Source organism: Nomascus leucogenys, chromosome X (genome assembly GCF_006542625.1).
Source record: "Nomascus leucogenys isolate Asia chromosome X, Asia_NLE_v1, whole genome shotgun sequence".
NCBI classification, from domain to species: Eukaryota; Metazoa; Chordata; class Mammalia; order Primates; family Hylobatidae; genus Nomascus; species Nomascus leucogenys.
Window position 1 is genome coordinate 63,335,043 of NC_044406.1, and position 26,826 is coordinate 63,361,868.

General features: G+C 44.7%; 1 pseudogene; it reads right to left on the minus strand.

Moving 5' to 3' along the window:
- Window positions 1-3,137: 3,137 nt before the first annotated feature.
- On the minus strand, window positions 3,138-4,373 carry LOC100579371 (annotated as a pseudogene).
- Between the last annotated feature and the right edge of the window lie 22,453 nt (window positions 4,374-26,826).

A 26,826-nucleotide genomic window follows, 5' to 3' on the forward strand; every position in this document is an offset into this window, starting at 1 on the left:
TTTGGGTGACTGGATAAATGGTGATACCATTTACTGAACAGGTTGAGGGTGGAAGGTAGGGGAAACAGCTAAGCTTAGTTTTGAAGCATGTAAGTTTGAAGTATATATAAAGTTTAGAATTTGTACAATCTTGGAAGTAGGTGAGATCACCCAGGAAGCATGTGTAGAGTCAAGAGTATGGAGGATAGACTCCTAGTGAAGACCAGTATTTAGGGGTGGTCAGAAATAGAAAACCTGAAGAATATTTCTCAAACCAAGGAAGGGATTTAAGGAAGAGAAAAAGACAACATATTTACCACAGAAAAGTAAAATAAAGTCAGACCCAAGAAAGAGTGTTTGGATTTGGCAACTAGCAGGTCCCTGGTGACCTGAGCGATCAAAAGCAGTTTTTACAGAGTAGTGAGATTGTAATCTCACCAGCAGTGGGGCAAGGAACAAATGGGAGGTGAGGAAGTGATGACAGAGATAATAGACTACTCTTTCAAGAAGCTAGGGAGATGGACAGTCTTAAAATGGAAGATAAATAAGTATACCTATGTAGGCTTAGGGAAAGAAAGCAAGAGAGGATAATTGTTAGAAGGACCTGTGAAAACAGGAGAGGATGTTAGTTAACATAGGTAGAGATACTGCCTTAAGAGGAGAGATCTCTTCTGAGATAGAGAAAAGAATGGATGTAGTTATGTATCATTGTGTAGATAGGGAGATGGGAAATTGAGTTCACGCTTCATAGCTTCAGCTTCCTCTGTGAAACTAAGATCATCCTTGTGACAAAAGTGAAAATGGGAATGAGAGCTGGAATACTATCCTACTGTGAGGGATAATGAGAAACTGGAAACAAGCTAAATGTCCAGTAGCAGAGAGGTTGAATTATGGTCATATCTATTCAGTGAAAAAGTATGCAGCTGTTACAGGAAAATTGGCTGGGCGCTGTGGCTCACGCCTGTAATCCCAGCACTTCACTCGAGGTCAGAAGTTTGAGACCAGCCTGACCAACATGGTGAAGCCCCATCTCTACTACCAAAAAAAAAAAAAAAAAAAAAGGCATGGTGGCACATGCCTGTAATCCCAGCTACCTGGGAGGCTGAGGCAGGAGAATTGTTTGAACCTGGGAGGCAGAGGTTGCAGTGAGCAAAGATTGTATCATTGCACTCCAGCCTGGGCAACAAGAGTGGAACTCGGTCTCAAAAAAGGAAAATCTATATGTGCTAGTGTGAAAAGATATTCTTGAAAAAACTGGTAGGGTTTGATTTCATTTGTTTGGAGAGCAAAGGGGAATAAATATATGTTTGTATACCCACAGAAAAGATTGGGCAAGATGCACTTCAGACTGTTAACACCTCTAAGAGTGAGGTGGAATTGGGAGTGGGGGTTCATTTTTTTCACTTCAAACCTTTCTAAATAAGTCTAGGCAGGCCTGGCACGGTGGCTCATGCCTGTAATCACAGCACTTTGTGAGGCCAAGGCAGCTTCACCTGAGGTCAGGATTTCGAGACCAGTCTGGCCAACATGGTGAAACCCCATGTCTACTAAAAATACAAAAATTAGCTGGGTATAGTAGTGCCTGCCTGTAGTCCCAGTTACTCAGGAGACTGAGACAGGAGAACTGTTTGAACCTGGAAGGCGGAGGTTGCGGTGAGCCAGGATCGTGCCACTGCTATCCAGCCTGGGTGACAGAGCAAGACTCCATCTCCAAAAAAATAAGTCTAAGTATTTTTGTTTTTAATCTTATAGTCACTGATGAAAATGGGAGCTGGAGCTGACTAGGGATCCATGAAAGGATTACTGGATGCTTAATGTACAAGCAAGGTTGAAGACTTAGTTTAAAATGGTACCAACTTATTATGGTGTGATTTTTTTTCCTTTATTTTTATTTTTATTTTTTTGAGACGGAGCCTTGCTCTGTTGCCCAGGCTGGAGTGCAGTGACGCAATCTCGGCTCACTGCAACCTCCGCCTCCTGGGTTCAAGTGATTCTCCTGCCTCAGCCTCCTGAGTAGCTGCGATTACAGACACATGCCACCACGCCCGGCTAATTTTTTGTATTTTTAGTAGAAATGGGGTTTCACCGTGTTAGCCAGGATGGTCCTGATCTCCTGACCTCGTGATCTGCCCACCTCGGCCTTCCAAAGTGCTGGGATTACAGGCATGAGCCACAGCGCCCGGCCTGTTTTTCCTTTAAAGGTACTTAGCAACACAACTGGTCAGGGTGTAGAAGCACAGATAGTAAAGCAGTCTGGGGTGAAGACCTGGTTATAAGGAATTGGTGAATTTCATTTCATTTCCATAACCCTTTCTTGACTACTTTATACCAAGCACTGTGCTGGGTGCTGTGAATACCGCTCACAGTCTAGTGTTAGACAAGTCCATGCAAGAGTGTAATAAGTGAGATGATAAAATACATACGGTGTACTTTGAAGGTACAGAGTAACCCCAACTCTGGATCTAAGGGAAACCTTTCCAGAGATTACTAGCTTGAATTAGGCAAATAAAGCAATGGGGGTAGGGAATGGATATCATTCCAGGCAGAAAAAATAGCATGTGCAAGGAGCATGTGACTAAAAAATTAGGAATGGTAAGAGCATGGTGCACATGGAAGGGCTGGCAAGAACTGAAACTGAGGAATTAGCCAGTGTCCAGATCTGGAGAGCTCTGTACGCTTTGCTAAAGAATTTGGACTTCATCCTAAAGGCAGTGGGGATCTGTTGAAGGACTGGGATCATTTCAGCAGCAATTCAGAATGTGGATGGTAGAAGAGGAGGACTGGAAATGGTTATGGCAATCATTAGGTGAGACACGAATCAGCTGTAAGGCAGGAACAGTGGTCAGAGATTTGAGAGAATTTAGGAGGTAGAATCTATATAAGATTTGATGACTGATTAGATGTGGATTAGTCAGTCAATATTCATTAAGTCTAATGGATACCAGGCATTATTCTAGATCGGGGTGTCCAATCTTTTGGCTTCCCTGGGCCACATTGAAAGAATTGTCTTGGTCCACACATAAAATATACTGATAGCTGATGAGCTTTTTTAAAAAAAAGTCCGCATAAATCTAATTTTTTTTCTTTTTTTTTTGCAGAGCTAGCTGAGGTTTTATTTTGGACCAAAAAGAAAAAAAAAAGGCAGTTGAATTGTTTCATAGCTGGAGGCATGGGCAAGGGGGGTCCCCAGGCAGTAAACTCCCCTGCCGGTGGGCTGAGGGCTAGGGCTGAGCCTCAGGTGGATCTCCCATTCCCTGTGCTCCCTTGCACAGCAGCCTCCCTCCTGGGCTCTATGGAAGCTACAGGAGGGGCAGGCTGGGAGGGGCTGCCACAGCTGTTCACTTGGGCAGGACATCAGAGGACTCAGACACCAGCTTCCCATCGCGGGTCTTGATCTTCACAACCATGGCCCTGGTGGAGCTGGTGCGGCTGAAGAAGCTGGAGCCCGTGCCAGAGCCAAAGCTGGAGCCCAGGCCATAGCTGAGGCAGGGGCTTGTGAGGCCCCCACAGGTCAAGCTCAGACCATCTGCATAGCCGCTGGTGGTCTTCGTATGGATACTCATGTTCTGCATCCCAGACTCCAGCCGGTTCTTCTCGCCCTGCAGCAGCTTCCTGTGGGTGGCGATCTCGATGTCCAGGGCCAGCTTGACATTCATCAGCTCCGGGTACTCACGCAGCTGCCATGCCAGGTCCTGTTTGGCCTGCTGCAGGGCTGCCTCCAGCTTGGACAGCTTGGCGTTGGCATCCTTAACGGCCGGCTCCCCAGGCCGCTTGGCATCTGTGATGGCGGCCTCTAGGGAAGCCCTCTGGCCTTTGAGACCGTCAATCTCAGCCTAGAACTGGCTGATGTTCCAGTTCGTCTCAGAGTTCTCCAGTCTTTGTACACCACAGGTCAAACCCGGGCTTCCCAGCCAGCGTCTGCAGCTCCTCGTACTTGATCTGGTACATGCTTTCACCTCAGCCTGGCTGTGGTTGGTAATCTTTTCGTAATGCGCCTTGACCTCAGCGATGGTACTGTCCATGTCCAGGGAGTGGCTGTTGTCCATGGACAGCACCACAGATGTGTCCAAGATCTGGGACTGCAGCTCCCAGATCTCTTCATACAGCTGCCTGAGGAAGTTGATCTCATCAGTCAGCCCTTCCAGGCGAGACTTCAGCTCTACCTTGCTCATGTAAGCTTCATCCACATCCTTCTTGATGAGGACAAATTCATCCTCCATCTCTGTATGCTTATTGAGCTTATCCTCATACTTGTTCTTGAAGTCCTCCACCAGCCCCTGCATGTTGCCAAGCTCTGCTTCCAGCTTCAGCTTCTCCTGGCCCAGAGTCTCCAGCTGCCGCTTAAGGTTGTTGATGTAGCTCTCCGACATGTTGTCCATGTTGCTGCGAGCCATCCACTTGGGAGAAGCTCAAGGAGCTGATGCAGGCGCCGGGCCCACTCATGTAGGAGTGGCTGCTGAAGCCCCAGGGGCCAGAGGTGGACACCTTGTAGGACTTCTGGGTCACCCTGATGGACATGGTGGAGGCAGAAGTGGAAGCAGGTGGGCTGAACCAGGCGGAGATCCCAGAAGGAGCAGAGAACTTGCTTCTTGGTCCTCATAATGTTTTAAGAAAGTTTATGAATTTGCATTGAGCTGCATTCAAAGCCATCCTGGGCCGCATGTGGCCTGTGGGCCACAGGTTGGACAAGCTTGTTCTAGATACAGCAATGAATAAAACAGCCCCTTCCCTCAAAGAGCTTAGAATTTAGTGAAGGAAGGAGACAGTAACAAATAAGAGTGAGAAGCACTATTCAGAAAATAAAAATGACGTGAGGGTGTGGGTGAGGGTGCTAGTTTTTTGTTATGTTTTGTTTTGTTTTTTTGAGGCAGTCTCACTCTGTCGCCCAGGCTGAGTGCAGTGGCGCTATCACAGCTTGCTGCAGCCTCAATCTCCTAGGCTCATGTGATCCTCCCACCTCAGCCTCCTGAGAAGCTGGGACTACAGTCACTTGCCACCACACTCGGTTAATTATTTTTTGTAGAGACAGAGTCTTGCTATGTTGCCTAGGCTGGTCTTGAACTCCTGGACGCAAGCAGTCCCTCCTGCCTTAACCTCCCAAAGTGCTGGGATTACTGGCGTGAGCCACTGCACCCGATCAAGGGTGCTAATTTAATGGTCAGGGAAGACCTTGCTGAGTAACTGTCATTGGCATACAAATATACATGTATTATTTTGGTAAAGTTAAAACATTTTAAGTGTGAAAAGGCAAGCAATAAAAGAACCTCAAAAGATACTTTGAAACACTGTCCAGAAAAATATGTAGAAACCAGGATATACTGTTTGGAGGGAAGCCAAAGAAGGAGAGTTTCAAAGGATGGAGTGGTCAGCAGTGTCCAGTGCTTGCAGAAAGGTCGGTCAGGTAAGGACTGAAATTTGTCATTTGGATTTGGCATTTCGTGAGCCTGGTGAAAACAGTGCTGAAATCAGATGGCAAGTAGGTTGAAGAATTGAATGAGAAGAAGTAGCAACAGTTTCTAGGAGCTTGATTTGATTAAATAATAGCTATCATTCATTGTTTGTTTTTTTCTTTTTTTTGAGACGGAGTCTCGCTCTTTCACCCAGGCTGGAGTGCAGTGGCGCGATCTCGGCTCACTGCAAGCTCCGCCTCCCGGATTCACGCCATTCTCCTGCCTCAGCCTCTCCAAGTAGCTGGGACTACAGGCGCCTGCCACCACGCCTGGCTAATTTTTTGTATTTTTAGTAGAGACGGGGTTTCACCGTGGTCTCGATCTCCTGACCTCGTGATCCGCCCGCCTCGACCTCCCAAAGTGCTGGGATTACAAGCGTGAGCCACCGCGCCCGGCCTAGCTATCATTCATTGTGCCAGCCCCTCCGCAGAGAGTACCTGACCTCATTTAATCCTGAACCATCTATGAGATAGGCATTATTCCCATTTTACACATGAAGGAACTTGTTCAAGGTCGTACAAATAGAGGGCTTAGTCTTGGACTGGAGAAGGACTCTCTTTAAGGCCAGAAAGATGCATATATATGCAATGGGAAGGGGGCAAAACCATGCCCCTGGGCATTGTAGGCCCTGTTGAGGAGTTTTGTCAGCCTGGCCCAGTGGCTCACGCCTGTAATCCCAGCATTTTGGGAGCCTGAGGCGGGAGGATCACATGATCCCAGAAGTTCGAGACCAGTTTGGGCAACATAGGGAGACCCTGTCTCTAGAAAAATAAAGTAGTTTTGTTTTTATCCTAAGAGTAATGGGAAACTTTTCAGTGGGAATGGGGTAGAACCTGGGATGACCTCAGGTTTGTGCTTCCAAATCAGTGTGAAAATAGACCAAAAAAAAATTTTTTTGAGATGAAGTCTTGCTCTTGTCACCCATGCTGGAGTGCAATGGCGCCATCTCAGCTCACTGCAACCTCCGCCTCCCAGGTTCAAGCGATTGTCCTGCCTCAACCTCCCGAGTAGCTGGGATTACAGGGACCTGCCACCAGGCCCTGCTAATTTTTGTATTTTTAGTAGAGATGGGGTTTCACTATGTTGGCCATGCTGGTCTCGAACTCCTGACCTCAGGTGATCCACCGCCTTGGCTTCCCACAAGTGCTGGGATTACAGGAGTGAGGCACCGTGCCCCGCCTTTTTTTTTTTTTTTTTTTTTTTTTTGATACTACGGAGTTTTGCTCTGTCGCCAGGCTGGAGTGCAGTGGCGCCATCTCGACTCACTGCACCCTCCGCCTCCCGGGTTCAAGCGATTCTCCTGCCTCAGCCTCCCAAGTAGCTGGGACTACAGGTGTGCGCCATCACGCCCAGCTAATTTTTGTATTTTTAGTAGAGACGGGGTTTCACCATGTTGGCCAAGATAGTCCATCTCTTGACCTCGTGATCCACCCGCCTCAGCCTCCCAAAGTGCTGGGATTACAGGCGTGAGCCACCACGCCCGGCTTCTTTTCTTTTTCTTTCTTTTTTTTTTTTTGAGACAGAGTTTTGCTCTTGTTGCCCAGGCTGGAGTGCAATGGCACAATCTCGGCTCACCGCAACCTCCACCTCCTCGGTTCAAGCGATTTTCCAGCCTCCGCCTCCCGAGTAATTGGGATTACAGGCATGCTCTATGAAGCCCAGCTAATTTTTGTGTTTTTAGTAGAGATGGGGTTTCACCATGTTGTTCAGGCTGGTCTTGAACTTCTGACCTCTGGTGATCCACCCGCCTTGGCCTCCCAAAGTGCTGGGATTACAGGCATGAGCCACTGCACCTGGCCATCCAAAAAAATTTTTTTTTCCTATGGGTAGTTTAAGCTTCATTTGCAGATCTAGGGTCTTGGGAATTACAGTACAATTTTTGCTAAATATGATAATCTTTTTCCCTTCCCCCAAGTTTGAAAATAAGCAACTGGCATACTTGTTAAAAAAAAAAAAAAAAAAAACACTGATTCTAGGCCCCAGTTCAGCCCTCTTGAGTCAGAATATCTAGTGGAGAAGAGGTGGTAGTCTGTATATTTTATAGATAGCCTAAGTGATTCTTGAGAAGTTTGGGAAATTCTGATCCAGCAACATTCCCAAATTAATGTTATTCTCTATATCAGCTGTTCTTAAACTAGCATGCATCAAAATGGAGTAGGGATCGCTTATTGTGAAATTTCAATTCCTGGGCTTGGAATGTGCATTTATAATATGCACACCTGTAATTCTGATGCAGATAGTCCCTAAAACAATAGCGACATTATTAATAATAATCCTTTGGTAAATACAAGTAATTTAGAAGAAATATAGTCATAATTTAAAAAATTACTAGCTATATCATATTGCAGATTTATTCTTTGCTTTTTGGTTAATAACTTAATAGTCAAGGGTTTTTTTTTATTTTTGTGACGGAGTCTCGGTCTGTCGCCCAGGCTGGAGTGCAGTGGCGCCATCTCGGCTCACTGCAAACTCCACCTCCGGGGTTCACGCCATTCTCCCGCCTCAGCCTCTGGAGTAGCTGGGACCTACAGGCGCCCGCCACCACGCCCGGCTAATTTTTTGTATTTTTAGTAGAGGCGGGGTTTCGCCATGTTAGCCAGGATGGTCTCGATCTCCTGACCTTGTGATCCACCCACCTCAGCCTCCCAAAGTGCTGGGATTACAGGCGTGAGCCACCGCACCTGGCCAATAGCCGAGGTTTTCTAAGTAATAAATTGCTCTTAACATTTTATATTTCATCCGTCATGCATAAATTGTGATGATTAAAATTACATATAAATTCTACAAGTTGGTTTAAGTGGATATAAAAGTTTGAAAATGGTTTATTTTAAATTTTGCCTATATAGGCTTGGATTTTCCACATTTTGGGGACTCAGAATCCAGTGTTTTCAGTCAACTCCATGTTACAACGTTTCATCTTGTTTATCCATTCTTCCTGATTTACAATAAAATAAAAATGTGTACTTATATCTTGTATTTGTGACTCTATTACTTATGTAGTACATAAGACCTTCCATTAACCAGAAATTTGACTCAGTTATCCTACAGTATATGTAAGAAGTGGTCAAATAGAGTAAGCAGTTAAATTACATTTGAATAGTTGGAGGGCATGTTGTATCAGTGATCACAAAATTACTCTCTCCTTGTGTTTCCTTCTTCCTATGAAATCAGGAATGCTTTAAAGAAAAGACTGTAATGGGAAATTGGAAACATAAATAGTCAAAACTAGAGAAGTAGTATCCTCTTGGCTGTAAATCAGTGCCTTGGTGAGCCATTGTTACAGATGAAAATGTATAAAGGACCAGCCTGGGCAACATAGCAAGACCCTGTCTCTAAAAAAAAAAGAAAGAAAAAGAAAATTTATAAAGGTAGGGGAAAAGCTTCAGAACCACTTACTGACTTCGTCTCCCATTTCTGACAGGGCTAGAAAGGAACCTTTTCAACTTACTTGACTCTCCATTATTTAAAATAAACTCTTTATGACACAGTCAAATGAAAGCAAAACAAATACTTGAGAGCTCTAGACAGCTCCAAGTACTATAATACAGTTTCTTGATATATTTCTAAAATTCAAATTTAGAATAAAAATTGGGAGTTTTAAAAGGTTTGCTTCTCATTTCATTTTCTCTTCATTTTTTTAAACTTTATTTATTTATTTATTTCATTTATTTTTTTTTTGAGACGGAGTCTCGCTCTGTCACCCAGGCTGGAGTGCAGTGGCGCAATCTTGGCTCACTGCAAGCTCCACCTCCCGGGTTCACGCCATTCTCCTGCGTCAGCCTCTCCGAGTAGCTGGGACTACAGGCGCCCACCACCACGCCCAGCTAATTTTTTGTATTTTTTAGTAGAGACGGGGTTTCACCGTGGTCTCTTGATCTCCTGACCTCGTGATCCGCCCGCCTCGGCCTCCCAAAGTGCTGGGATTACAAGCGTGAGCCACCGCACCCGGCCTATTTTTTTTAACTTTAGAATTAAATTCTAAGTCAACAGATTTAACTCTTAAGATGACCAAGTAAGTATGGGTTCTCCTAACTTTAAGTAACAAATATTGGACTGGAGGCTGGGCGCAGTGGCTCATGCCTGTAATCCCAGCACTTTGGGAGGCTGAGGTGGGTGGATCACGAGGTCAGGAGATCGAGACCATCCTGGCTAACACAGTGAAACCCCATCCCTACTAAAAATACAAAAAATTAGCCGGGCGTGGTGGTGGGCACCTGTAGTCCCAGCTACTCGGGAGGCTGAGGCAGGAGAATGGCGTGAACCCGGGAGGTGGAGCTTGCAGTGAGCCAAGATTGCGCCACTGCACTCCAGCCTGGGCGACAGAGTGAGACTCCTTCTTAAAAAAAAAAAAAAAGAAAAAAAATTGGGCTGGGCAGAATTTGTTTACCAGAAACTGTAATATAAATTTTTTAAAAGGTAAGACAAATTTCTTACAATTAGGCTGGGCATGGTGGCTCACGCCTATAATCCCAACACTTTGGGAGGCTGAGGTGGGAGGATCTCTTGAGGCCAGGAGTTTGAGACCAGTGTGGCAACGTAGGGAGACTCCCCCTCACCATCTCTACAAATAATTTTTTTTTAATTAGCTGGGCATTATGGTGCATGCTTTTGGTACCAGCTACTCTGGAGGCTGACGAAGGATTGCTTAAGCCCCAAGAGATTGAGGCTGCAGTGAGCCGTGATCATGCCACTGCACTCCAGCCTGGGTGACAGAGTGAGACCCTGTCTCAAAAAAAGTTTCTTACAATTAAGCCAGAAGGTGTTCCCTTTAACTCAATTCTGGCATGATGATTTTAAATCAATATTTAGAAGTTATTACATAGTAAATACATCCATTCCATTAAAATACATTTTTACATCCCAGTGTAGCCAATTGACCTAATTTCAAGGCCTCTTCATTTTGTGACATAAATTCTAGGTTTTTCTGTGCAAACCTGTAATTATTAAAGTTTCAAGCAATTAGAGTGCTTTTGCTATCAGTCGGAGCTGTGTAAAGAGGACTGCCTGGAGTTATCCCTAGATGTCAAGTCTTACCGTAGATAATGCCCTGAAACGTCAAAGATAGTCTCTCAATATATAAGTGGCCAGCTGTGGTGGCTGACGCCTGTAATCACAGCACTTTGGGAGGCTGAGGCGGGAGGATTGCTTGAGTCCAGGAGCTGGTGACAAGCCTGGGCAAGATGGTAAGACCCCATCACTACAAAAAATACAAAAAATTAGCCAGGCATGGTGGCACGCACCTGTGGTCCCAGCTACTCGGGAGGCTTGGGTGGATCGCTTGAGCCCGGGAGATAGAGGTTGCAGTGAGCCAAGATCGCGCCAATGCACTCCAGCCTTGAATAAAAAAAATGTGTGTGTGTGTGTGTGTAAGAGAGGCTATGCTGTCCTGTCCCCTCCCTCCAATATTCATTACAAAATAACTGCAAATTCCCATTAACTCACTTTTTTTCTCCAACATAAGCTAATCTTGTGCATTTTGCCAGGGACGTATTTGCTTGCCCAGTTTGTAGTACGCTGCTTTAGACTGGTTCAGAGACGCTCATGTCTGTGATTTACAAAATAAACTAAGTGACTGGTGACATTGTTCTCAAATTAAGATAGTATTAGTACCTAAGAACATGGCTTTGAAGTCAAACTCCTGCGCTTAAACTCAGACTCTTTAGGCAAGTCCCCTGAGCCTTAGTTTCCTCATCTGTAAATATAGGATACTAGGATGGTTGTAAAGATTAACTGAAATAATTTATTGTAAAGTGCTTAGAATAATGTCTGGCACATAGTAACAACTCAATAAGTGTTATTTTATTACATATAATAAATAATAATGATGAATGTAGGAGAAGGGAGGTGGATCTTCCAATAATAATGAATGTGGGAGAAGGGAGGTGGATCTTCCCTTGTTCTAATTCCACAGCTCAAGCTTCCAGTGTTACAGTTCAAGTAGAAGAACACAGCATGCTGGTAAAATAGTGAATGCAAAACTGTTGAGAGTATGTCCTCTCAGAGAAGACCAGTTGACTATCCAGTTAGTTGACCACTGATAGCATTCATCATGGTTTGTGTTTTCAAGTCTCACCAATCAGAAGGTGTGTCCAAACCTTAAACCGATATCTAAACATTTACTAATTTATTAAAAATCTACAACGAAAAATTTAACAAATAGGCAAATACTGATGTTTGTTGATCGGCACATTCTCTCCTGGTTGACAAATCTACACGTCAGAAGACTTTTTTTTTTTTTTGAGAGTTTCTCTGTCACCCAGGCTGGAGTGCAGTGGCACAATCTCGGCTCAGTGCAACCTCTGCCTCCCGGGTTCAAGCGATTCTTGTGCCTCAGCCTCCCAAGTAGCTGGGATTACAGGCACGTGCCACCATGCCTGGCTAACTTTTATATTTTTAGTAGAGACAGGGTTTCACTATGTTGGCTAGGCTGGTCTCGAACTCCTGACCTCAAGTGATCTGCCCTCCTTGGCCTCCCAAAGTGCTGGGATTACAGTCGTGAGCCACCGCACCCGGCTGACAGAAGACATTTTATTTATTTTATTATTATTATTATTGTTATTTTTGAGACAGAGTCTCACTCTGTTGCCAGGGCTGGAGTGCAGTGGCAAGATCTTGGCTCACTGCAACCTCTGCCTCCTGGGTTCAAGCGATTCTCCTGTTACAGGCGCCCACAACTACGCCCAGCTAATTTTTTGTATTTTTAGGGGAGACCGGGTTTCACCATGTTGGCCACGCTGGTCTCGAATTCCTGACCTCGTGATTCGCCCGCCTCTGCCTCCCAAAGTGCTAGGATTACAGGCATGAGCCACCGCGCCCAGCCCAGAAGACATTTTAATCAGAATGTTGCTCAGTGAGAAATCAGAACCAGGCAGTGAGTTGGATTTTATTTTTAACTTTTTGCTATGGAAAATTTTAAACATACTTAAAGGTATAAAGAATATAATGGGCCGGATGTGGTGGCTTATGCCTGTAATTCCAGCACTTTGGGAGGCCGAGGCAGGCAGATCATGAGGTCAGGAGTTCGAGACCAGCCTGGCCAATATGGTGAAACCCCGTCTCTACTAAAAATACAAAAATTAGCCGGGCATGGTGGCATGCGCCTGTAGTCCCAGCTACTCGGGAGGCTGAGGCAGAAGAATCGCTTGAACCCAGGAGGTGGAGGTTGCAGTGAGCCGAGATCACGCCACTGCCCTCCAGCCTGGGTGACAGAGTGAGACTCCGTCTCAAAAAAAAAAAAAAAAGAAAGAAAGAAAAAGAAAGAATATAACGAACCTTCAAGAGTATAGTGAACCCTTATCAAGCTTTAACAATTAACAACATTTTGCCAGTCTTCTTTCATCTATCCAGCCCCCATCCTCTTTTAGAAAGATGCTGTGGTATCTTAAAACAAATCTCAGACATTTTATTTTACCAGTAAATTCTTCAGTATCTCTTACAGATAAAAACTTCTAAAACTAATAACTCTTCTGGCCAGGCACAGTGGCTCATGCCTGTAATCCCGGCACTTTGGAAGACTGAGGCAAGAGGATAGCTTGAGCCCAGGAGTTTGAGACCAGCCTGGGCAACATAGCGAGACCTCCATCTCTACAATAATAATAATAATAATAATAATAATAATAAAATGGGCTGGCCTAGTGGCACATGCCTGTAATCCTAGCTACTTGGGAGGCTTAGGCAGGAGGATCGCTTGAGCCCAGGAGTTCAAGGCTGCAGTGAGCTATGATCACACACACCATTGCACTCCAGCTTAGGCTACAGAATGAGACCCTATCTCTAAAACAAAACGAAACAAGCCTCCCAAAAACGCTTCTACCATTATAACACTTATCAAATAGTAATAATAATCCCCTAATACAATCTAATACCCAATCTATGTTCAAAGTTCCCCACTGTCTCGAAAAATGTCTTTATACATTTGGCTTGTTGAAATCAGGATTTAGACATTGTCTTTGAAGTCTTGTATAATCTTTAAGAGTTCAGGCCAGGGGAGGTGGCTCGGGCCTGTAGTTCCAGCACTTTGGGAGGCCGAGGCGGGCAGATCGCTTGAGGTCAGGAATTCTGGAACAGCCTGGGCAACATGGTGAAACCCCATCTCTACACAACATACACAAATTAGCCAGGCATGGTGGCATGTGCTGTAAGTCCCAGCTACTCGGGAGGGTGAGGCAGGAGGATCGCTTGAGCCTAGAGGCAGAGGCTGCAGTGAGCCATGATCCTACCACTGCACTCCACACTCCAGCCTGGTCGACAGAGTGAGACCCTGTCTCCACACACAGACACACACCAAAAAAAAAAAAAAAAAAAAGTCCCACCAATCTTTTTCTTTCCTTCATGAGCTAATTATGCAGGAATTTTTTAAAATGGCATTTATTTTTCTTTTCTTTTTTATTTTTTTTTATTTTTACTTTTATTTTTTTTGAGACAGAGTCTCCCTCTGTTGCCCAGGCTGGAGTGCAGTGGCACAATCTCAGCTCACTGCAACCTCCGCTTGCCAGGTTCAAGCAATTCTCCTGCCTCAGCCTCCCGAGTAGCTGGGATTACAGGCACCTGCCACCACACCCAGCTAATTTTTGTATTTTTGGTAGAGACGGGGTTTCACCATGTTGGTCATAGTTGGCCAGGCTGGTCTTGAACTCCTGACCTCGGGTGATTCCCCCCGCCTCAGCCTCCCAAATTGCTGGGATTACAGGGGTGAGCCACCTTGCCCAGCCTAAAAATGGCATTTATTTCTTGAGGAAACCAGGTGATTTTGAATTTCTCACAGTATGGCTGATTGTATTCCCAGTATTTTTCTGTACTATCAATGGACATTTAGACCATCAATCCAGTAGGCTGGATTAGACTCAGGTAAAAATTGATTTTATTTTTGTGGATCAGGGAGTAGCAAGATGCTTTGTAAGCGATGGCGTATGCTATTGTATCACATGAGAAGGCATATGATGTCTAGTTGTTGTGTTCAACGATTTTAATGCCTGGTTATCATCAAGCACTCATTTTCTCTATAGGAATGGATTTCTACCAGAACACTCCCCGCTTCCAGATAGTGCTGGTGAATATTGATGAATTTGGCCTGTATTCTGCACTCTCATCTGATGACTTGCTTACTATCCTTATTCTGTTAATACATCATTTCATCAGATAGAGCTCAGGGTAGTTGCTGAAATAGAAGCGTCTTACCTACTGGCACAGCCAATCCCGTGCTTATTCCAAATCAACTTAATTGACTTTAGAGTGTTAAAAATCTCAGAGATCCTTTCCAAAGATGGCTTATTTTAGAAGCCTTACATTTTTCCTTTATTATTTATTAATAAAGGAAAATATAATTATTTATTATTTTTATTTTTTACAGAGTCTCACTCTCCACCCAGACTGGAGTGCAGTGGCACAATCACAGCTCACTGCATCCTTGAATTCCTGGGCTAAGGGATCCTCTCACCTCAGCCTTCTGAGTAGCAGGGACTACAGGCGTGTGCCATCACATCTGGCTAATTAATTCTTTTTGTAGAGACGTGGGTCTCACTATGTTGCCCAGGCTGGTCTCAGACTCCTGGGCTGAAGCAATCCTCCTGCCTTGGCCTCCCAAAGTGCTGGGATTACAGGTGTGAACCACCACTCCCAGCCTTGTTTTTTAAATTATGAAATAGTTCATGTGTAAAATAATATAGGATAAAAAAGTCCTAAATAATTATCCTAAAATATTATCCTAAAGTAATATAGGATGTATTAGATATGGAGAATAATAAAATCGTTAAATGTGTATCTGCCACCTAGCTTAAGAAATCACATTTTTTGGCTGGGCTTGGTGGCTCATGCCTGTAATCCCAGCACTTTGGGAGGCCAAGGCAGGCGGATCACCTGAGGTCGGGAGTTTGAGACCAGCCTGATCAACATGGAGAAACCTTGTCTCTACTAAAAATACAAAATTAGCCAGGCGTGGTGGCGCATGCCTGTAATCCCAGCTACTTGGGAGGCTGAGGCAGGAGAATGGATTGAACCCGGAAAGCGGAGGTTGCAGTGAGCCGAGATTGTGCCATTGCACTCCAGCCTGGGCAACAAGAGCAAAACTCCGTCTCAAAAAAAAAAGAAAGAAATCACATTTTTCCTTCAATACTCTTATTTTGAACTAATTTTAGATTTATAGAAAAGAGTTTCCATATACCCTTTACCTGGCTTCCCCTAATGTTAACATATTACTAAAGGCACATTTACTAAAACTAAATTATTAGAATTGGTATAGTTCTTTAAACTGTAGACTTTATTCAAATTTTACTAGTTTTTTCACTCACATCCTTTTTTCCTTCCAGGATCTGATTCAGGATACCACGTTGCATTTGGTCATCATGTCTCTTTTTGTTTGCTTGTTTGTTTTTTATCTTTTTGTGGTATTCAGTTAGGATTTCAATGTGGAATATTGTGTCTCTTTAGTCTTCTCCAATCTGTGAATCTTCTCAGTCTTTCCTTGTCTTTAATGATGTTTTGGAAGAGTACTGGCCAGCTATTTGTAGAATGTGTTTCAATTTGGGTTTGTCTGATGTTTTTCTCATTATTAGACTGGGTAACGTATTTTTGGGCAGAATACCACAGAGATGAAGTACATCTGCATCATATCAGGTGGTACACATAACATCAACGTAACTTACTATTGGTGATATTAACATTGATCACTTGGTTAAGGAGCTGTCTGCCAAGTTTCTCCACTTGATCTTAACCAAAAGGCTGAGAAGCAATGCCAGATTTCTTCACTATAAAGTTACTGTTGGCTGGGCCTGATGGCTCACGCCTGTAATCCAAACGCTTTGGGAGGTCAAAGCAGGAGGATCACTTGAGGCCAGGGCTTGAGACCAGCCTAGGGAACATAGGGAATAGGGAGACCACCACACCCCCCACTGTGTCTACAAAACAATTTTTTTAGCAGGTGTTGGGGGAGACAGAGTCTCACTCTGTCGCCCAGGCTGGAGTGCAGTGGCGCAATCTCGGCTCACTGCAACCTCCACCTCCCGGGTTCAAGTGATTCTTGTGCCTCAGCCTTCAGAGTGGCTGGTTCTACAGGTGCACACCACCATGCCAGGCTAATTTTTTGTATTTTTTAGTAGAGATGGGGTTTCACCATGTTGGCCAGGCTGGTCTCGAACTCCTGTCCTCAAGTGATCTGCCCACCTCAGCTTCCCAAAGTGCTGGGATTACAGGCATGAGCCACCGAGCCCAGCCACATACTCTAATCTTTAGAAGCAAGTCACTAAGTCCAGCTCACTCAAGAGCCAGGGAAATTAAGTTCCACTTTGCAGAGGAAGATATATCCAAGAAGTTGTGGACATATGTTAAAACAACCATAGTAATTAATAAATTTTTGATAGGTCCCTTACAGTTTGACTCATCCTAATTTTGTTATCTTACCAATATTGCCTGCACTATCGTCCACCTCATATTTCCTCATCCATGAGGTTATTGCGAGTTTGCCTTCTTGAAAGCCATAAGGTAAAGCAGTTTCCCAGACGTGTCTGGTTATCATAATCACTTGGGGTACATGTTTAACTATTGGTTTCCAAGCCCCTCCTCCAGAGTCAGATTCAGTGTGTCTGGGGTATGAGCTTGGAAACTAGCTTTAAAAGCAACTCAGCTGATTCTTACTGTTAACCCAAATTTGAGAAGCACTGGCTTCTGCATTTCTCTTTTCTCTCTGTTTTCCATTAGCTAACCATGGACATACACATCACTATTCTTTTTTTTTTTTTTTTTTTTTTTTTTTTGAGACAGAGTCTCGCTCTGTTGTCAGGCTGGACTGCAGTGGTGCGATCTCGGCTCACTGAAACTTCTGCCTCCCAGGTTCAAGCGATTCTCCTGCCTCAGCCTCCCCAGTAGCTGGGATTACAGGCGGGCACCACCATGCCCAGCTAATTTTTGTATTTTTAGTAGAGATGGGGTTTCACCATGTTGGCCAGGATGGTCTTGATATCTTGACCTCATGATCCGCCATCTTGGCCTCCCAAAGTGCTGGGATTACGGGTGTGAGCCACAGCTTCCAGCCTTACACCTCATTATTCTATAGTTTGTGATCCTCCCGCCATCTTGGCCTCCCAAAGTGCTGGGATTACGGGTGTGAGCCACAGCTTCCAGCCTTACACCTCATTATTCTATAGTTTGTGATCCTCCCACCTCAGCCTCCCAAGTAGCTGGGACTACAGGTGCATGCCACCGTACCTGGCTAATTTATACAATTTTTATTGTAGAGACAGGGTCTCACTTCATTGCCCAGGCTGGTCTCGAACTCCTGGGCTCAAGTGATCTTGCCACCTCAGCCTCCCAAAGTGCTGAGCCATTGCACCCAGCTTATAGTTTCCTTATTTATGTAGTTTATAGTTTCCTTATTTTCCTTTTTGAAATTTAGGAAATTTGCACTTTCCCATCTTCCATAAAGTAAGGATATTATTTAGACTGGATGCGGTGGCTCATGCCTGTAATCCTAATACTTTGGGAAGACAAGGCAGGAGGATTGCTTGAGCTCAGGAGTTCAAGACCAGCCTGGGCAACATAGAGAGACCCAGCTCCACTAAAAATAAAAACAAATTAGCCAGGTGTGGTGGCACGTGTCAGTAATCCCAGCTACTTGGGAGGCTGAGGCAGAAGGATCTCTTGAGCCCAAGAGATTAAGGCTACAGTGAGCTATGATAACACAACTGTACTCCAGCCTGGGTGACAGAGCAAGACTGTCTAAAACAACAAACAACAACAAAAAACAAAAGTAAGGATAGTAAAATGCAAACTACAAGAGAGATTTATAGATGGGAAGGGGAAGGTGATCTCCAACTGTTTCCCCATAGTTTTTTTTTTTTTTTTTTTGACACAGAGTCTCCCTCTATCGCCCAGGCTGGAGTGCAGTGGCACGATCTCTGCTCACTGCAGCCTCTGCCTCCCGGGTTCAAGTGATTCTCCTGCCTTAGCCTTCCGAGTAGCTACAGGTGTGTACCACCACACCTAGTTAATTTTTGTATTTTTAGTAGAGATGGGGGTTTCGCCATGTTGGCCAGGCTGATCTCGAACTCCTGACCTCAGATGATCTGCCCACCTCGGCCTCCCAAAGTGCGGGATTACAAGTGTGAGCCACTGTGCCCAGCTTGCCCATAGTTTCGATCTCTACTTCCTTGAGGCTTCCTTCCCTCCCTCCCTCCCTCCATCCCTCCTTTCCTTCCTTCCTTCCTTCCTTCCTTCCTTCCTTCCTCCCTCCCTCCCTCCCTCCCTCCTTTCTCTCTCTCTTTCTTTCTTTCTTTTTCTCTTTTTTCAGGGTCTCGCTGTGTTGCCCAGGCTGGATTATAGTGGCTTTTCACAGTGGTGATCCTACTACTGATCAGCCCATGAGTTTTGACCTGCTCGGTTTCCGACCTGGGCTGGTTCACCTCTTCTTAGGTAACCTGGTGGTCCCCTACCCCCAAGAGGTCACCATATTGATGCCAAGCTTAGTGCAGACACCCAATCATCATAACCCAGAATTTCTGGGCTCAAGCAATCTTCCCACCTCAGCTTCCCAAGTAGTAGGGACTACAGGTGCGTGCCACCACTCCTGGCTTCCAATCCTTTTCTAAAAAGGCCAGTTTTTCTTGAGGAGTTTATCTGTGCTTATTTCTTCTTAGTTTGGGTGGTTTCAGTAAGGATGCCGTTCACTTTTATCATCCCACTTCCATGATAATAATTTCTATATCTACCATTTATTGATCACATAATATTCCAGATCACATAACATGCTTTATGTATTAGGTTTAACCATATGAAAAACATTTTTGTAGGTCAAAAAGAATAAATATTGGCAGTTTCACATGTTTCAATCTAGTTTGTAGTCTCCCTTAATCCTCACAATAACCTTGAGGGTAGGTGGTAGTATGCCTATTTTTACAGATGACAAATCTGAAGATTAGAAGGATTAAGTGACATTTCCTAACATCACTAAGTGGTAGAGCCAGGATTTGAACATGGGACTACCTGTTTTCAAAACATGTTTTTAAACACAGTATACCTTTAAAGAAAATATTATGATGAGAATGTGGCAAACCAGGCCCTGAAACACTGCTTGGGAGTGTAACTCAGTACAACTTTGCTGAAAGCTATTTGACACCGTGCATCAAGAGCATTAAGTATTTTCAGGCTGGGCACAGTGGCTCGCACCTGTAATTCCAGCACTTTTGAGAGGTCAAGGTGGGTGAATCACTTGAGCCCGGGAGTTCAAGACTAGCCTGGGCAACATGGTGAAAACCCATCTCTACTAAAAATACAAAAATTAGCCGGGCAAGGCGGCACGCACCTGTAGTCCCAGCTACTTGGGAGGTTGAGGTGGGAGGATCACTTGAGCCCAGGAGATCGAGGCTGCAGTGAGCCATGAATAGTGCCACTGCACTCCAGCCTGGGCAACAGAGACCCTGTCAAAAAAAAAAGAGAAAAAATAATTTTCATACCCTTGCATCTAGTAATGTCATTTCTAGAAAATTATCCTAAGGAAATAATCAGAGATGAACATGAAGATCCATGTAAAATATGCCCATCAAAGCATTATATTTTTAATATTAAAAATTGGAAACAGAGGCCGGGTGCTATGGCTCACGCCTGTAATCCTAGCACTTTGGGAGGCTGGTGTGGGTGGATCACAAGGTCAGGAGTTTGAGACCAGCCTGGCCAACATGGTGAAACCCCGTCTCTACTAAAAATACAAAAATTAGCTGGGCGTTGTGGCACGTGCCTGTAATCCCGGCTACTCAGGAGGCTGAGGCAGGAAAATCGCTTGAACCGGGAGGCGAAGGTTGCAGTGAGCCAAGATCGCGCCACTGCACTCCAGCCTGGGCAACAGAGTGAGACTCCCTCTCAAAAAAAAAAAAAATTGAAACAGGCTGGGTCTGCTGGCTCACACCTTTAATCCCAGCACTTTGGGAGGCCAAGGTGGGCAGGTCACTTGAGCCCAGGAGTTCAAGACCAGTCTGGGCAGCATGGTAAAACCCCGTCTCTATCAAAAAAAAAAAAAAAAGGCAAGCATAGTGGTGCGAGCCTGTGGTCCCAGCTACTTGGGAGGCTGAGGCAGGAGGAATGCTTGGGCCTGAGGTCAAGGCTACAGTGAGCCATGATTGTGCCACTGCACTCCAGCCTGGGCAACAGAGGGAGACCCTATGTCCAAAAAAAAAAAAAAAGGAGGCTGGGTGAGGTGGCTCACGCCTGTAATCCCAGCAATTTGGAAGGCCAAGGCGGGAGAGGATGGCTTGAGCCCAGGAGTTTGAGATCAGCCTGAGCAACATAGCAAGATCTTGTCTCTACTAAAATAAAAAAACAATTAGCTGGGTGTGGTGGCATGTGCTTGTAGTCCCAGCTACTCAGGAGGATCCCTTGAGCCCAGGAGTTTAAGGCTGCAGTGAGCTATGATCACACCACTGTACTCCAGCTTAGGTGACAAAGAAAAAGGGTATGGCCACAAGATGAACATGGGAAATGGGGAAAAGCTCATAACATAATAAGTGAGACAATATACAAAATTAAGTATGACCACTTTTTTTGTTAAGTGTAGAAAAGGTCTGGAAAATAATAATGGTGGCTGGGCACAGTGGCTCATACCTGTAATACCAACATTGTGAGCAGCCGAGGAGGGAGGCTTGATTGAGTCCAGGAGTTCAAGACCAGCCTAGCAACATAGGGAGACCTCCTCTCTACAAATAATGAAAAAATTAGTAGCCAGGCATGGTGGTGCACACCTGTAGTCCCAGCTACTTGAGAGGCTCTGGTGGGAGGATCATTTGAGCCTGAGGTGTTAAGGCTCAAGTGATCCTCCCACCTCAAGTGTCTCCAGAATAAATACATTAATAATACAGTTTTATTTTTTTTTATTTAGTTTTTTTGAGACGGAGTTTCGCTCTTGTTGTCCAGGCTGGAGTGCAATGGAGTGATCTTGGCTCACTGCAACCTCTACCTCCCCGGTTCAAGCGATTCTCCTGCCTCAGCTTCCTGAGTAGCTGGGACTAAAGGCATGTGCCACCATGCCCGGCTAATTTTGTATTTTTAGTAGAGATGGGGTTTCTCCATGTTGGTCAGGCTGGTCTCGAACTCCCAACCTCAAGTGATCCGCCCTCCTTGGCCTCCCAAAATGCTAGGATTACAGGCATGAGCCACTGTGCCTGGCCTAAAGTTTTAAAATAAAGCATTATATAAAGTGTTATGTGCAACTATGATCTAGTTTTGAAAAATTACATGCGTTAATATACACACAGCTCTGTAAGAACAAACAAGTTAACAGAGGTTCTCTCTAGACTGTGGGATTACAGGTTTATATCACGTTCTTTTTGTTTATATTGTCTAATTTCCTATAATGAGTAATAATATTGTAAAATAATAATTTATAAAAGTTTAAAAAACATGTTTTGTACACCATGACTGCTGTCAGGTAATATTACACAATTGAGGGAACAAAGATGGAGAGGTGATATTCAAAAATGAAAATTGTTTCAGTAATGAGATTATAGGTGACATTTCTTTTACCACAATATTTTCTGTGTGTGTGTATATATATGTATACACATGTATTATGCATATATATATATGTATACTTATTATTTTTTTTGAGACACAGTCTCGCTCTGTAGCCCAGGCTGGAGTGCAGTGTCGTGATCTCAGCTCACTGCAACCTCCGCCTCCTGGATTCAAGCAATTCTCATGCCTCAGCCTCCCAAGTAGCTGGGATTACAGGTGTCTGCCACCATGCCCAGCTAATTTTTGTATTTTTAGTAGAGACAGGGTTTTGCCATGTTGGCCAGGCTGGTCTCGAACTCCTGGCCTCAAGTGATCCACCCACCTTAGCCTCCCAAAGTGCTGGGATTATAGGCTTGAGCCACCACGCTCGGCTAGTTTGTTTGTCTGTTTTTTTTTTTTTTTTGAGACGGAGTCTTGCTGTGATACCCAGGCTGGAGTGCAGTGGCACGATCTCAGCTCACTGCAGCCTCTACCTCCCGGGTTCAAGTGATTCTCCTGCTTCAGCCTCCGGAGTAGCTGGGATTACAGGTGCTAGCCACCATGCCTGGCTAATTTTTTTTTGACATGGAGTCTTGCTCTGTTGCCCAGTCTAGAGTGCAGTGGTGCGATCTCGGCTCACTGCAACCTCCACCTCCTGGATTCAAGCAATTCTCCTGCCTCAGCCTCCCGAGTAACTGGGATTACAGGCACGTGCCACCACACCTGGCTAATTTTTTGTATTTTTGTTAGAGATGGGGTTTCACCATGTTGGCCAGGCTGATCTCAAACCCCTGACCTCAAGTGATCTGTCTTCCTCGGCCTCCCAAAGTGCTGGGATTACAGGTGTGAGCTACTGCACCTGGCCTAAATTTTTTTTTTTTTTTTTTGAGACAGAGTCTGGCTCTATCGCCAAAACTGTAGTGCAGTGGCATGATCTCAGCTCACTGCAACCTCCACCTCCCGGGCTCAAGCAATTCTCTCACCTCAGCCTCCTGAGTAGCTGGGATTACAGGCGTGAGCACCACGCCCAGCTAATTTTTTTTTTTTTTTGAGACGGAGTCTTGCTCTGTTGCCCAGGCTGGAGTGCAGTGGCGGGATCTCTGCTCACTGCAACCTCCGCCTCTTGGGTTCATGCCATTCTCCTGCCTCAGCCTCCCGAGTAGCTGGGACTACAGGCGCCCACCACCACGCCCGGCTAATTTTTTGTATTTTTAGTAGAGATGGGGTTTCACCATGTTAGCCAGGATGGTCTCGATCTCCTGACCTCGTGATCCGCCTGCCTCGGCCTCCCAAAGTGCTGGGATTACAGGCGTGAGCCACCACGCTCGGCCCAATTTTTGTATTTTTAGTAGAGATGGGGTTTCTCCATGTTGGCCAGGCTGGTCTTGAACTCTTGACCTCAAGTGATCCGCCCACCTCAGCCTCCCAAAGTGCTTGGATTACACACTTGAGCCACTGTGCCCAGGCCCTTCCATTCATATTTTAAAAAAAGAATGTATAGGCCGGGTGTGGTGGCTCACGCCTGTAATCCCAGCACTTTGGGAGGCTGAGGTGAGAGGATCACTTGACGCCAGGAGTTAGAGATCAGCCTGGCAACAAAGGGAGAACCAGTGTCTAAAAATAACATAACATATAACATAACATAACATAACATAACATAACATAACAACAACATAAAATAAACAGGTGGCATGCACCTGTGGTTCCAATTACTGGGGAGGCTGAGGTGGGAGGATTGCTTAAGCCCAGGAGGTCGAAGCTACAGTAAGTGGTGATCATTGCTACTACAGTCCAGCCTGGACAACACAGAAAAACCATGTCTCAAAAATATATATACATGGCCAGGCGCCGTGGCTCACGCCTATAATCCCAGCACTTTGGGAGGCTGAGGCGGGAGAATCATGATGTCAAGAGATCGAGAGCATCCTAGCCAACATGGTGAAACCCCGTCTCTACTAAAAATACAAAAAAATTTAGCTGGGCGTGGTGACGCACGCCTGTAGTCCCAGCTACTCGGGAGGCTGAGGCAGGAGAATCGTTTGAACCCAGGAGGCAGGGGTTGCAGTGAACCGAGATCACGCCACTGCACTCCACCAGCCTGGCGACAGAGTGAGACTCTGTCTAAAAATATATATATATATATGTGTGTGTGTGTATATATATATGTGTGTGTGTGTATATATATGTGTGTATATATATGTGCGTATATATGTGTGTATATATATGTGTGTGTGTATATATATGTGTGTGTGTATATATGTCTGTGTGTGTATATATATATATGTACACACACACACACACACACACACATGAATGGAACCCAGATATATATTATGCTTTCTAAACATTATGTCATAAATTGTCTTCCATGTTTCTACATAGTTTATGAAATGGTCACTTTTTTTTTTTTTAATGTGACAGGGTCTCCCTGTGTCGCCCAGGCTGGAGTGCAGTGGTGCAATCGTGGCTCACCGAAACCTTGATTTCCTGGGCTCAGGTGATCCTCCCACCTTGTTACTGGTGGAGGGTGTCCAGGTTCTTGGCATTTTGAACAAAGAATTGGACAAAAGGCACAAACAAAGCAAGGACAGAATGAAGCAACAATACAGCAGAGATTTATTGAAAACGAAAGTACACTCCACAGGGTGGGAAGCGGGCCCGAGCAGCCGCTCAAGGGCCCCAACACAGAATCTTCTCAGGTCCAAATACCCCCTAGACGTTTCCCATTGGCTACTTGGTGTTCACCCCATGTAAATGAAGTGGTGGCCCACAATCAGTCTGATTGGTTGTGGACAGCAACCAGTCTGAGGCTGAAGTGACATTACAAAGTTACACTCCTATGCAAACCTGTGATTAGTTGAGGTACTTTCAATTTCCCAACTGCCAGGCAGAAAAGGAGGGGGTTTGCAAAGGGCATAGCCTCTGGTCCTTTTGTTACTTAGACATGGAAAGTTAGAGTTTTCCTTTCAATTTAGTTCTAGGAAGTCAGCGTGAAACGGCCTTAGGTTCCCTGCCTCCAGATCCTATTCTCCTGCCTCAACCTCAGCCTCCCAAGTAGCTGGGACTACAGGCATGTGCCACCACGCCTGGCTAGCTTTTTGTATTTTTTTTTAATAGATAAAAGGTTTTGCACAGGCTAGTCTCGAACTCCTGGGCTCAAGCAATCTGCCCACCTTGGCTTAATAGTTTATTGAATTAATTTATCCTTATTTACTTAGCCATTTCCCTATTATTAGTTTGTTCTAAGATTTCAGAATTTTCGATAATACAATGAGCATTTCATCCATATAGCTTTTACTTCTGTCTCATTGCTTCTCTTGCATCAGTTCTTGAGTATAGAATTATTAGGCCATAGGTCAAAAATAATTCTTTGAAATTGTTATTGGCCAGGTGTGGTGGCTCACGCCTGTAATCCCAGCTACTTGGGGAGGCTGAGGTAGAAGAATCGCTTGAACTTGGGAGGCGGAGGTTGCAGCGAGCTGAGATCTCACCATTGCACTCCAGCCTGGGTGACAGAGTGAGACTGCATCTCAAAAAAATAAATAAAATAAATAAAATAAAATAATAAAATAAAATAAAATAAAAATAAAATAAAATAAAATAGTTATCTATGTAATACACAGTTAAAAATCAGAACAGCTCAGAATGAATAGCAAGTTCCCTTCCCTACCCCTTCCCTTTTCTCCTCTGCTCACTTTCTCCAGAGGTGACCACTTTTATCTGTTACAAAGATATTTATGAGTTTTGATATGTACTGTCATATTGCTTTTCAAAAGTTTGTATTTGTTTATCTTGCCAGAAGTCCTATGTAAACATACTAACTTCACTACAACTTTGACAACTTTAGATATTATTTAGAAAGGGTTTTTTTTTTGTTGCTCATTTTCACTTGTTCAATAAACATTCCAGCACTTACTACATGTGACAACTGAGAATATGAAGAATGAGATACAGCATTTGCCCTCAAGTGTCACAGGTAGTCAGATAGACACAAGAAGCACAAACCTGAGAGTAGGGTGTGGCGGATGCAGCAGAAGTACATGAAAGGAAGGGGGAAATTTGGGAGGAAAAGGAAATCAACTTTGCAGGGTATAGGCAGGTTGGGTGAGTGTGAGGAAAAGCTTTACAGTACAAAAGACCTTTAAGCTGAATCTGAATGGATAACAGGGGGTTGGCAGGTGAGGTGGGGTGAGGATAGTCCAGACAGATAGTACCATATCCAAAAGCCAGAGCCATGGCCAGGTGCAGTGACTCTTGCCTGTAATACTGGCGATTTGAGAGGCTGAGGCGGGATGATCACTGAAGGCCATGAGTTGGAGACGTTGCCATAGTGAGAATACATCTCTTAAAAAATTTTTTTTTAAATTTTTTAATTAGTCAAGCATGGTGGTGTGCATCTCTAGTCCTAGCTACTTGGGAGGCTGAAGTGGGAGAATCACTTTACCCTAGGAGTTCGAGAAGGCTACAGTGAGCCGTGAGCCACTACATGGAGCCACTGCATACCAGCCTGGGCAACAGAGCATGATACCCCCGACTCTTAAAAACAACAATAACAACAACGACGACAGCAAAACCAGAGACATGAATTACCATGAAATGTTTGGAGAGCTATGAGTAGCCCAGTATAATTGGAGCATTGGGTATATGGGGAAGGAAGGTGAGCGCTGGGGAAAGGTGAAGAAGGCAGGGCAGATTACGAAACAGGTCCTCTGGCTAGGCGTGGTGGCTCATGCCTATAATCCCACTAGTTTGGGAGGCCAAGGAGGGTGATCACCTGAAGTCAAGAGTTCGAGACCAGCGTAGGCAACATGGTGAAACTATGTCTCTATTAAAGTACAAAAATTAGCTGGGCGTGGTGTCGGGCGCCTGTAATCCCAGCTACTCAGGAGGCTGAGGCATGAGAATCGCTTGAAACCGGGAAGCAGAG